A 12,500-nucleotide genomic window follows, 5' to 3' on the forward strand; every position below is an offset into this window, starting at 1 on the left:
TGACCATACCATCGCAAGCGTCGCTCTTGCACACCACATCTGATGCTTCTTATGTCCAGCATTTCTCTCAGGGTGCTTACACCCTGTCATGAGTGCACACTGACATTACACATCTAGCGGATCATGTTAGCTTCATTTCTTTCAAGTCTACGCATGTCCTCTGCAGTCACAGCCCATGTTTCACTACTGTGAAGCATGGCTGTTCGCACACATGCATCATACAATCTACCTTTCGCTCTGAGCGAGAGACCCTTTGTCGCCAGTAGGGGTAGGAGATTTCTAAACTTTGCCCAGGCTATTCGTATTCTAGTGGTGACACTCTCTGAGCATCCACCTCCACTACTAACTTGGTCACCTAGGTAGCGGAAACTATCAACTACTTCTAGTTTCTCCCCCTGGAGTGTGATGGAATCTGTTTTCTGAGTATCTGTGGTGTCTATTGTTCCTGTGCATCTGCCGCACATGAAAGCTATCTTATCAATTAATTTCCCTTTGATATTGCTGCACCTCTTATGCGTCCATAGCTTACACTGGGTACATCTTATGGAGTTTCTACCTACACCTTTCCTACAGATCGAGCAGGGCCACCTGCCCGATGGGGTGTGTGATGAGTTCGCCTTTCTGCTTACTATAACTTTGGTCTTTGCTACATTTACTCTGCTACATTTGATTCTAAACCTTGCTTCCACACCCGAAATTTCTTTTCTAGTTCTGGTAGTGATTCTGCTATGAGAGCCAGGTCATCAACATAGAGGAGCTCCCAGGAGCAACCTGTTTTGAATTCCTCTGTTATTGCCTGGAGGACTATGATGAATAAAAGGGGACTGAGGGCTGAACCTTGGTGGACACCTACTTCTTCCCGGAAATCTTCACTATACTCATTGCCAATCCTAACCTTGCTGACAGCCTCTCTGTATAGGGCCTGTACAGCCCTTTTTAGCCATTCGTCAATCTCCAGTTTCCGCATCGACCACCAGATAAGGGATCGGGGGACCCTGTCAAAGGTTTTCTCCAAGTCCACAAAAGCTATGTAGAGGGGTTTATCTTTAGCTAGGTATTTCTCCTGCAGTTGTCGAACCAGGAATATGGCATCAGTGGTGCTTCTACCCGGCACAAAACCAAACTGCATCTCATGTAAGCAAAATTCTCTCCCTAATGAGATGGGTTATGACCCTCTCTGTGACCTTCATCACCTGATCCAACAGTTTAATACCCCTGTTGTTATTTCTATCTAGAGCATCACCTTTACTCTTGTAGCAGTTGACTATGGTGCTGCTACGCCAGTCATTGGGTATGACTCCATTATGAACTACCTGGTTTACAATGCGGGTGACTAGGCCATAGCCCACACAACCAGCTGTTTTAAGCATCTCAGCAGTGATTCCTGATGGACTGGGGGCTTTCCTGGTTTCATACCCTTAATTGCCTTAGCTACTAGGGAGCTCTCTATTCGGATAGCTGGTCCCTCTACTGGGTCAACATTTGGCAGGCTCTTCTCCTCCCATTCATTCTCCACATTCAGCAGTCTCTCATAATGGCTTCTCCAAGCTTTTTTCTTTTCAGAAACATTGAAAGCAAGTGCACCATCATCCATGCGGACGCATTTCTCTCCTGTAACATCACTATTTTCTCTCACACGCTGTCTAGCAATCCGAAATACCTCAGTTCTTTGGTCCTCACGTCAGTGGACATTGGCAAACTTCTTTTCTGCTTCATCTTTGGCTATGTATACCTGCCACCCAGCCTCCCTTTTGGCTACCTGGTACAGCTCCCTGCTACCCCCATCCCTCCAGGCTTTCCAGGCCTGTTTCTTTGCTCTAATGGCTTTGTCTACTGTACTATTCCACCACCACGTAACTCTAGGTCTGGAAGGGACTTTGCACCATCCACAGACTTGGTCTGTGGCACTCAGCAAGCTGTCCCGTAGGAATTTTCAGCTACCTTCTATGTCTGACATCTGTAGCTCCTTCTCCCTCTCATAAAATTTCTTGATGAGGATGTCCCTAAATCTCTGACCATGTGAAGGGTTCTTTAGCTTCCAAATCCTTCTTTTCTGGATTGGTCTGTTTCTTGGTATCCTTCTGGCCTCAAGCCTAAAGTCACTAATGATTAGCCTATGCTGAGGGGTACATTCTTCACCCCGGAGGGTCTTTGTATTTAAGAGCAGCCCTGCATCCCGCTGTCTGGTGAGGATGAAGTCTATTTGGCTAGCGGAGTCCCCTGACTGATAGGTTATAAGGTGGCAGTCTGGCTTCCTGAAGTTAGTGTTGCAGATTAAAAGGTTACATGCATCACAGAATTCTAGTAGTCTAGTTCCCTCATCATTTCTGGTGCCAATACCATGGCCACCGTGTACCCCAGTGAAGATACCCGATTCCCGCCCAACATGCCCATTAAAGTCTCCAGCCACAAAGATGAGGTCCTTGCCACTTGTCTTTGAGGTAGCCTGTAGAAGGGTATCATAAAAGTGGTCCTTCTGATCATTTGGTAGCCCTGCATGTGGGGCATAGGCGGAGATAATCGTAGCTGTGCTGTTCTGTAGGACTAACCTGAGCTTGAGCACTCTATTGCAAACCCTGACAACCTCTATGACCTTATCCACCCATTTCTCCGCAAGGAAAATGCCTACACCCCCTACACCATCCATGTTACCTTGCCAGAAGACTTTGTACCTATGTGCCTTGACTGTGAGGACCCTAGCAGAAGCACCTCTCCATCTTACCTCCTGTATGCAGCATACATCAACCTGTCTTCTTTATGTATATATCTACTGTGGTTCACCTATTACGGTTCACCGATCACGGTTTACCTATCATGGTTCACCTACTATAGCTCACCTATCGTGGTTCACCTATTGTGGTTCACCTATCACGGTTTATTATTTAAGCTTACATCGATTCCTCCTTGGTGTTGTTTTGTATTTATAATAAAATAAATATATACAAACTATAAAAATAATAAAAAAAGGTTAAAGGTTATATTACATGTCATTTAACCCTTTGTCTATCTTTGTTTCAGTCATTAGACTGTGGCCATGCTTGGGCACTGCTTTGAAGAACTTTTGTTAAACAGATCAATCCTAGGGCTTATTTCTTTTAATGCCTGGTACTTATTCTATCAATCTTTTTTGCTGAACTGTTAAGTTACAGGGATGTAAACTCACCAACATAGGTTGTCAAGCAGTAGTCACACACACATACACACACACACACACACACACACGATGGGCTTCTTTCAGTTTCGGTCTACCAAATCCATTCACAAGGTTTTGGTCAGCCAGAGGTTATGGTAGAAGACACTTACCCAGGGGCCACTCAGTGGGATTGAATCGAGAACCATGTGGTTGGGAAGCAAGCTTCTTACCATACTGCCACAGGTTTGTTCCAAGCATCCATGCTTGTTTTCAGACTTGAAGCTGGCCCTTGATTTATACGTTGTGAGTTATATGAGGCTTTCCTAAGTCCCAAATTACTCAAAGGGTTGAAAAGAATTGGCAATGTGTATCATAGATAATGCATGGACACCAGAGGAAATATGTCCAGTGTATCACAGGAGATACACAGAGTAGGAAAAGGGTTAAGTTCTTTAGTCCCAAGTTACTCCTGGTTTCATAGACTTATGATCAAAGGCATTCCAGCCATAACCATCCTGTCTATTTGTATATCTTTGGCTGATGTGTATTTCTACTGTTCCTTAACCCTTTCGTTACTGTATTTCTGTTGAAATGCTCTGTTTCTTTCAATTACTTTAAATATAACAAAGAATTTAGTAAAATAACTTCATTATCATTAAGCTAGTGTTAAGAACATGAATTGTGGCTAAGGTTTGGTGGAAGATTTGAGCTGGGTTGGTAACAAAAGGGTTAAGATGGTAAGATGTGATTTGAGGGATATTTGCTGGTATTTCTAGCAGGTTGAGTGATTCCATGCTATCCTTCTCTGACTCACATACCATCTGTTTTAGAGAGCAACCCTGCAGAAGCTCCCTTCTTGCTTGTTCTACAGAATCAAACTTCAAAAGGATTGTTATTCTTTTGAAATACTTTATCAAATTGCAAACATCTACCAAACTGCAAATTAACTCTGGATGAGAGAGAAATTTCACTAGGGAAAGGAAGTTCTAGTCATTAGCAGGTCATAGCTTTATACAATGAAGAATTTGAAACCAACCAGCTGAATGCAATAAAACAGTCACCAACTTCACAGTGCTCCCACCGTTTAACAACAATGAATTCTGCAACAAGAGAACCTTTATACGCTTGCTTGTTCAGTCTCATTGTGTGGCACCTTGGGCAAGTATCTTCTACTATAGCCTTAGGCCAACGCAAGCCTTGTGAGTACATTTGGTAGATGGAAACTGAAAGAAGCCTATCGTATATATATATACATGCCATGTAAAAAGTGTCCAGTACTCTCTGTAAAGTGGTTGGTGTTTGGAAGAGTATCCAGCTGTAGAAACCATGCCAAAAGAGGCTATGGAGCCTGGTGCAACCCCATCTTTACCAGCTCGTCAAATCACCCAACACATGCCAGCATGGAAAATGGATGTTAAATGATGATGATGATGATGATGATGATGTGTGTGTGTGTGTGTACATGTTTGTGTGTGTGTGTGAGTTGCAATCTCCTTTCTTTATATAGCACAATAGTTGTATGTGATTGTCACCATGAATGTTCCCTGAAAACAGATCTGGCCCTGGAGGGGAAATATTACCTCACTTGGAAACAGGTGAAGGTTAGCAACAGAAAGGGTATTCAGCTGTAGAATATTTGCCTCACTGAATTCCAACTGACCCAAGCAAGCATGGAAAAGTGGACTTTAAAATGATGATGGTACAAAAATAGATGTGATGGTCATGGCTAGAATACCTACGATTGTAACTCTCCTGACTTAAGAATAAACTAGTTACACTTTGTTTGCAGCTTGGCTGACTAAATGGTGACAATCTCTGGTAGTTTTGATTGATTGCTATTGTTTAACCCTGATCAAAAATACTTCACCCATGGCCATCCCCAGCTAGTGTAACCTCTTACCCCCCTCTCCTCACTGAATATCTCTTACACTATCAATACATGCAACCATCCATGTTCCTTGTTACATTTACTATTAGATGTGGTTGACTGACTGAAACATTAGAACACCAGACAAAATGTCTTGTGGTATTTAGTCATATCCATTTGCTCTGAGTTCAAATCCTGCCACGATTGACTCTGCTTTTCATCCTTCTGGGGTTAATAAAATAAAGTCCCAGTCAGATGCTGGAAGGTGGGGTGGAATAAATGCTTCTTCCCTCCCTGACCATGTTCTTTCTCTCTTGAACTGCCATGTCCAGAATCTAAAACACAGACAGTCTCATGTCCTGTCATAATTCTCTGTTCTTTGTTTTCCGTAACAGTTCCACTTCCTGATGGTCAATGTCTCTCTTCTTCCAACCAGTTCATCAAGCTTGACAGCCACATCATCCTTCTCCTTCCTCTGCTTCTTTTCCCTTCAATCTTTCCTGTCATCACTAAATTCTCCAAACCCTCTCTCCTCATCACATGACCAAGAAATCTTTGGCCCTTACAAATCAGTCCCCTATTTACTGCAGCCTGGGTCATCACTTCTTCATTAGACACTTTGTCTCTCCTTATATCCTCTCCAGAACCACATTTCACAACTCAGCAAGCCCCTTCTCATTTCTGATGTTATAGACCATTCCTCAATTCCATACATTAACATAGACATAACAGATCAATATACTTTGGGTCTAAGTTAGAAACCATTTTATTACTGGTATTTATATTACCCCTCCCCTCCTTGTACCTGCCAAGGTGTGTGTGAGGGGGGAAAGAGTAGCTTTGAAGGGACCGTTTGTCCACAGCAGAATTTGGACTCAAATATACCTAGACAGAAGCAATAATACTGGGAGGTTATTCATTAGTCTGGTAGTTAATTAGTCCAGTAATATATTAATCCCAAATTTTGGCACAAGGCCAGCAATTTTAGAGGAGGGTGTATGTTGATTATATCAACCCCAGTGCTTAACTGAGACTAATTTTATTTCCCCCACAAAAGAATGAAAGGCAAAGTCGACCTTGGTGGAATTTGAACTCAGAATGTAAAGACAGATGGAATGTTGGTAAGTGCTTTTCTCCTGCGTGCTAACCATTCTGCCAGCTTGCTGCCTTCGTCCTAATAATTAGTGCTATACACAATACATTTCTGACTCCTTTGCCAACAAAACAACAAAAACAAACACAAAAAGATAAGACACTCTTAGATAAACAATTTTTTGGTTCTACTTTATTTCTGGTAAATTCTATGAAACATTGAAATATTTTACAATTCTTGGTTTGTATTTCTTTCCATTTAAGAAAAAAACAACAAAATGAAATGAAATCTATTTTTTTTTTTTTGACTGGGTTCAAAACCCCTTTATTTTAAGTTAGGAAGAAATGGCAGACATGCCTTTCCCCTACATCAGTGAAGAGGTAAAGTGAAATAGCTTTAATCAGGAATCGTAACCTTGATTTGCCAGGAAACTTAAACACCGGTTCTACAGTTCTTGTAAAATTCTATCGATTGTATTTTGTTCAAACTTGTTCAGTTTTGGGGTTCTTCATCTCTCGGTTTCTCCTATTTTTCAAATGCCTTTCACCCTTATCAGCAGATCAATACAATTGAACAAGATCAATCATTCAGTTAATGTCACAACAAAGCAGTCTCTTATAATCCTTTTTTATGGTTCTTTTCTATTTGGTTTCATTACTGAATTTAAGCAACAGTTGTTGTTGTTGTTGTTGTTTTGGTTTTAGTGTATATTTACAAAACTTTTTTGAAACAAAATACATTTGATTATTGCTGTTAGAGGGGGAAGATAAGGAATATGTGTGTGTATATATGTGTATATGTGTGTGTGTGTGTATATGTGTGAAGGCAAATGGCCTAGTTGTTAGGTATGTTGCACTCATGAGTGTGAAGTCGAGATTTCAATTCCCAGACCAGCTGCACTTTGTGTGCTTGAGAGAAAACACTTCATTTCAGTGTTGCTCCAGTCCACACAGTTGTAAATGGGTCACCCCTACAATGGATTAGACATTCTAATCAAGGGGGATGGACATTGGCCTGCTCGCCTCACCAGCAGGGTGGCTTCATTCAAAAGCTAAAACAATGCAAAGCGCATTGTGAGCGGCGATGTATAACAACATCTGATAGTATGGCCAATCACGATATATATATATATACATGTACATATTAACCCACAAACACAGAATGTTCATATATTAATCAAAGTATAAAGTATTATAGATCCGTTTCAGCCGATCTTACTAATCAGTTTCGTATTGAGTATTAGATAACAGGATATTGGATAATAGGATGGCTATGTGTGCAAGGGCATTCCCATTTCAACTCACTCATCTACATGCCCATTCACACATAGATGTAATAATACACTATCTCTCACACACACTTGTTCACTTAATGTGTGCTTTTGCATACCAGCCTGCCTAGGACATACATAATAATTCTAGATCAAATATGAACCAAAGTGAATGAACCCCGCCTGAAAAACAGGGTCTAACTTCTGCATCAGAGAGGGACAAAAATCCAAGAAAGAATCTTAAAAATAATAAAACCAAATTAACATAAAAGTGTGAGATGACCACCTCACTTCCCCGATGACCACTGCCCCTCCATGATGACCGCTGCTCCTCCCTGGTGAACCACCTCACCTGTTGTATGTAATATGCACATCAAGTACTAAACCTGGAAAATTTATCTCACTTTTTGTTTTGACTAAAATATTTTCATTTAATCTTATTCCATAATTCAGCCTACAGTGTTCTCCACCAACACACACACACATACATACGTGTGTGTGTGTATATATATATAAATATATATACATGCACACACACACATATATGCATATACATGTGTGTGTGTATTTACATAAATGTATGTGTATATACATAAATATATATTTCTTTACTACCCACAAGGAGCTAAACACAGAGGGGACAAACAAGGACAGACAAAGGGATTAAGTCGATTACATCGACCCCAGTGCGTAACTGGTACTTAATTTATCGACCCCGAAAGGATGAAAGGCAAAGTCGACCTCAGCGGAATTTGAACCCGGGACGTAACAACAGACGAAATACCGCTATGCATTTCGCCCGGCATGCTAACGTTTCTGCCAGTTCGCCACCTTGAGTTTGTGATACATAAATATATAAATACATGTGCATGTATGCGTGAATATAGACATAGTAGATTGTTAGTAGATGAAGAAAATGTCAAAGAATAGGAAAACGAAATTCTTCTGTCTCCCACTTCAGACACAAAAATGATAACCACAAAAGACTCATCGTTTCCAAGTATTGATGACAACCTTCTATTGTCCTAGAGTTAGAATCCAAACTGTGATGCCACATGGCAAGTTGCTTCTCCAGAAACTTTGAGAAAAGTACGTAAAGAGATTATGCAAAACCAGAAAATGAGGAAGAAATGCAGATCTTTAAAATAAAGATGAAAATTATCTGCAACAAGCAACCGAAATGCCAAAAGTCGACACTCTTGCAATAGTAAAACTGAAGAAGACAATAAGAAAGAGAAAAGATTCAGTTCCAATACTGAAAATAACCATTAAAACAACTGAAATGAAAATGGACTTTGATGAATCTCTTGCCAATTCCATTAGGTTATCTTCACAAAGAAATTCAACCAGCTTGAGTAGCAATCCTTTGTGCTTTGAAGCATGTCATTCGCACAGTGCCATCCATTATTCTAATTTTGATATAGGTTCTTGTCACCTTGATGACACTAAGAAGACAACTTCTGATGACATTGGAGAATCACAAACTCATTTATTTTCATCAGGAGATTGCCAAAATGTTGACGAGGAAGTTGCTTGGAATGAAGACGAACTGTTGAATGTATCTCTTGTGGAAATTGTTTTAATCAAAAGTCACGTGGATAATTTAAAAGAAAATTCTTTTACAATTGAAAGTGGTAATGTAAAAGTTCAAAGTCCTGAAATTCAAAATAATCTCGAAGACTCTAGCCAATCCAGTTCCAAGAAAAAAGAACTCCTAAAATTCAAAAGGTAATCTTTTCTGAAAATGCATCTTCCATTTCTAAAGACATGGATTTATCAGACAGTGAAATGCTTTCACAGTCACAGGAAACAGATTTCAATTTAGGTACATCTAAATGTGCCAGGAATCCAACCATGACAAACCTCTCCAAGCCTCTTTCCATTTCTGATGTTATAAACCGTTCCTCACATCCATACATTAACACAGAATAGACATAACAGTGCAATATACTTTGTGCCTAAGTTAGAAACCATTTTATTACTGGTATTTATATTACCCCTCCCCTCCCAAGGTGTGTTGAGGGGAGGGGAGAGCAGTTTTGAAGGGACGGTTTGTCCACAGCGGAATTTAAACTCAAATATACCTGAACAGAAGCAATAACACTGCGAGGTTATTTGTTAGTCTGGTAGTTAATTAGACACCAGATGGGAATAAAATGAGCTCCCAAAGTGCCAAAGTGACAGAGACTGGATTAGCAAACAAGTGGGTATTGATGGAGGCAACCATCAACAACAAATGCAGGTACACCCTCAAAAAAGGTGATTAAAGTAGAACCAGTAAGGTTTACTGACGAAGTAGCAACATATACTTCTAATACAGGATAAAATTTTTTCAAAAATTTCATCAAGTGGCCAGCATAAGGAGGAGGAACTACGAACTCATAACATAGAGAACAAATAGAAATTCCTGCAGGACAGCTTGCTGAGTGCCACAAATTAAATCTGTGGCTGGTGCAAAATCCTAACCAGACCTAGGGAGATGTGGTGGTGGAATGATATAGACAAGGCCATTAGAGCAAAGAAACAAGCCTGGAAGAAAGGAGGTAGCAGGGAACTATATCAGGTAGCTAGAAGTCAAGTGTACTTAGCCAAGGGAGAAGCAGAAAGGAGAAAGTTTACCAATGTTCTGCAACATGAGGACCAGAGGCTTCAAGTGTTTCAGGTTGAAAGACAGAGTGTCGTGATATGGTCGGGGAGAAATGTATTCGCATGGATGATGGCTCACTTGCAGTTTGTGATTCTGCAGAGAAGGAGGCTTGGAAGTGCCACTATGAAAGGCTGCTAAAAGTAGGGAGTGCATGGGAGGAGAGCCTGTCTAATGTGGATCCAAATGGGCAGGGCTGGCTATTTGAATCAACTGTAGCTTAGGAGATGAAGCAGTTAAGGATATGAAGACAGGGAAAACCTCCGGTCCATCAGGTATTACTGTTGAGATGGTTAATATATCTGGTGGCGTGGGATATCACTTGTTCACCTGCAGAGTTAAGCAGACTGTCCACAAAGGAGTCATATCCAATGATACACACACACATAAATGATACCCACTCACATAAACATATGTCTAAGTAAATGTTTTCATTTTTGTATTTGGTTTAGAAGATTCTTGATGTGAACTGCATGTTCAAACGCAAACACATTAAATAAAATGGAATCCACAGGGACCAGTGGCAGTCTGCAGTGATTCTTTCATTTCCCATCAACTTTTCCGCCCCCAAAATGACTGTTTTCTCATTGCAATCTTTCTGTCGATTTTTCTACCCATGTAACCTAGCCATACCTGGTTGATTGTAGATAAGGCACAACCATGCAGGAATGGTAACTTCAAATCAAAAATGTGGTTAGGCCTTTGAGTCAAAAATTAAGAATTTTGGTTCAATGCAGCAATGTACATATATGTGTGTGTGGGAGTATGTATATGCATGCACACACATATATATTCATTTATTCATCATCTAACGTCCGCTTTCCATGCTGGCATGGGTTGGATGGTTTGACTGAAAACTGGTCAGCCAGGGAGCTGCACCAGGTTCCGATCTGAATTTGACAAGATTTCAACAGGTGGACGCCCTTCGTAACACCAACCATTCCAAGAGTGTAGTAGGTACTTTTTATGTGCCACTGACCTGACACCAGCTTTGGTCATGACTACAATCTCACTTGGCTTGACCAGTCTTACACAAGCATTGTGTATTGCCAAAAGTCTCGGTCACTTGTCACTGCCTCTGTGAGGCCCAACGCTTGAACGGTGCTTTATACATGCCACCGGCACACACACACACATATGCAGGCACATGCACACACACATTGCTTTAAAAACATTAAACAACAATGCAATTTATGACTAACCGCACTTGTATGAAGTTTAAGATGTTTAAGGGTTTTCTCACAAGAGCCAGAAATGAAATGAAAACTTGTATCTCAAAGAACTGGAACCCATAGCATTTCAGTTATAATATATCAAAGAATACTCAACACTTATCTATTTGAGTTCTGTAATTAATTCTTTGACTGGGAATCAACAAAGATTTCTAGAGCTGCTGTGCTAAAAGTGGAGCCTTGTATAAAAGCAGATAAGTATAACTGAAGATGGATAAAAACCAATTTGACTTCTTTTGGCCAAAAACAATTCTGTTAAGTATTATAGGAAGTGTAGGTTGGAGAAAAATGGAAAACTTTATAAGAAAATTGGCATAGCAAGTTCATTTTCTTGAAAGCAGGGAGCCTGGATGTTATAAAGCTAAAAGAGTTGGCTTCAGAACATGCAAAAATCTACTGGGTAACAAAGAAATTGTAAGATTTAAAGACAATCTTTGAAACAACTTAAAAAGAACCAGGTTTCATAAGGCGCCAAACAGCTTTCATCAAAGTAAATTGAACGCCTGATATATCTACACAAATCTGAAGTTGCAGGACTCTCCAATAAACCAAAAAATTCAAATAGCAGAGAGGTCAGCACTTACATAAGGTTTTTATCAGATAATATTCATAAGAAATCTAAGAATGTGGCTTATAGCTCCATTAATCTCGAAACCAAGGATCTAGCAATAAAGCCAAAGACAGATGATAGGTTAGAATGTCTGGTGTCCCAGTTCCTTTTATGTAATCATTAAGGGCCACAAGATAAATTTGAGAATAACTACGTGCAGATTGATCAATGTAGCAAAGCTAAAATTAGGGATCGTTAAAATTAGTGATCTTTGGCTGAAATAAAATATTAGAAAAAGATAAGAATTCATAAATCACAAGAGAATGTGATATTTCACTTTTTGGGAACAGTGAATCTCAAAGCATATAAAAGCTATACATAATAGCATGTAAATCATCATCAACATCATTTAACATCCAATTTCCATGCTGGCATGGGTTGGACGCTTTAACTGGAGCTGGCCAGCTGCATCGGACTCCAGTCATGTTTTGACATGGTTTCTAGGGTTGGATGTCAAAACCTTTTGGACAGAAAAGGTCAAAGGCTGTCCATGGGATTTGAACCCACATCTCCTGTAAACATGACAGATGTTCTACCGTTGAACCAAAGAAATCCTTTGAATGTCTATCCATTTCAGAAACTTTATTCTTACCAATGAGAATGGTGTTGACATTCTATAACTTAAGCAAGGAACAACTCCACTTCCTTCAA

At 40.1% G+C, this 12,500-nt stretch overlaps 1 long non-coding RNA gene across 1 annotated transcript in view; it reads left to right on the plus strand.

Annotated features, from left to right (window-relative positions):
• LOC118765904 overlaps positions 1-5,541 on the plus strand; it is a 13,661-nt gene extending 8,120 nt beyond the window's left edge. Inside the window, exons 2-3 of the long non-coding RNA XR_005001820.1 lie at positions 736-739; positions 5,396-5,541. This is a non-coding gene — a long non-coding RNA (uncharacterized LOC118765904). The remainder of the gene's footprint in view (positions 1-735; positions 740-5,395) is intronic.
• The last annotated feature ends 6,959 nt before the right edge of the window (positions 5,542-12,500 follow it).

Source organism: Octopus sinensis, linkage group LG14 (genome assembly GCF_006345805.1).
Source record: "Octopus sinensis linkage group LG14, ASM634580v1, whole genome shotgun sequence".
NCBI classification, from domain to species: Eukaryota; Metazoa; Mollusca; class Cephalopoda; order Octopoda; family Octopodidae; genus Octopus; species Octopus sinensis.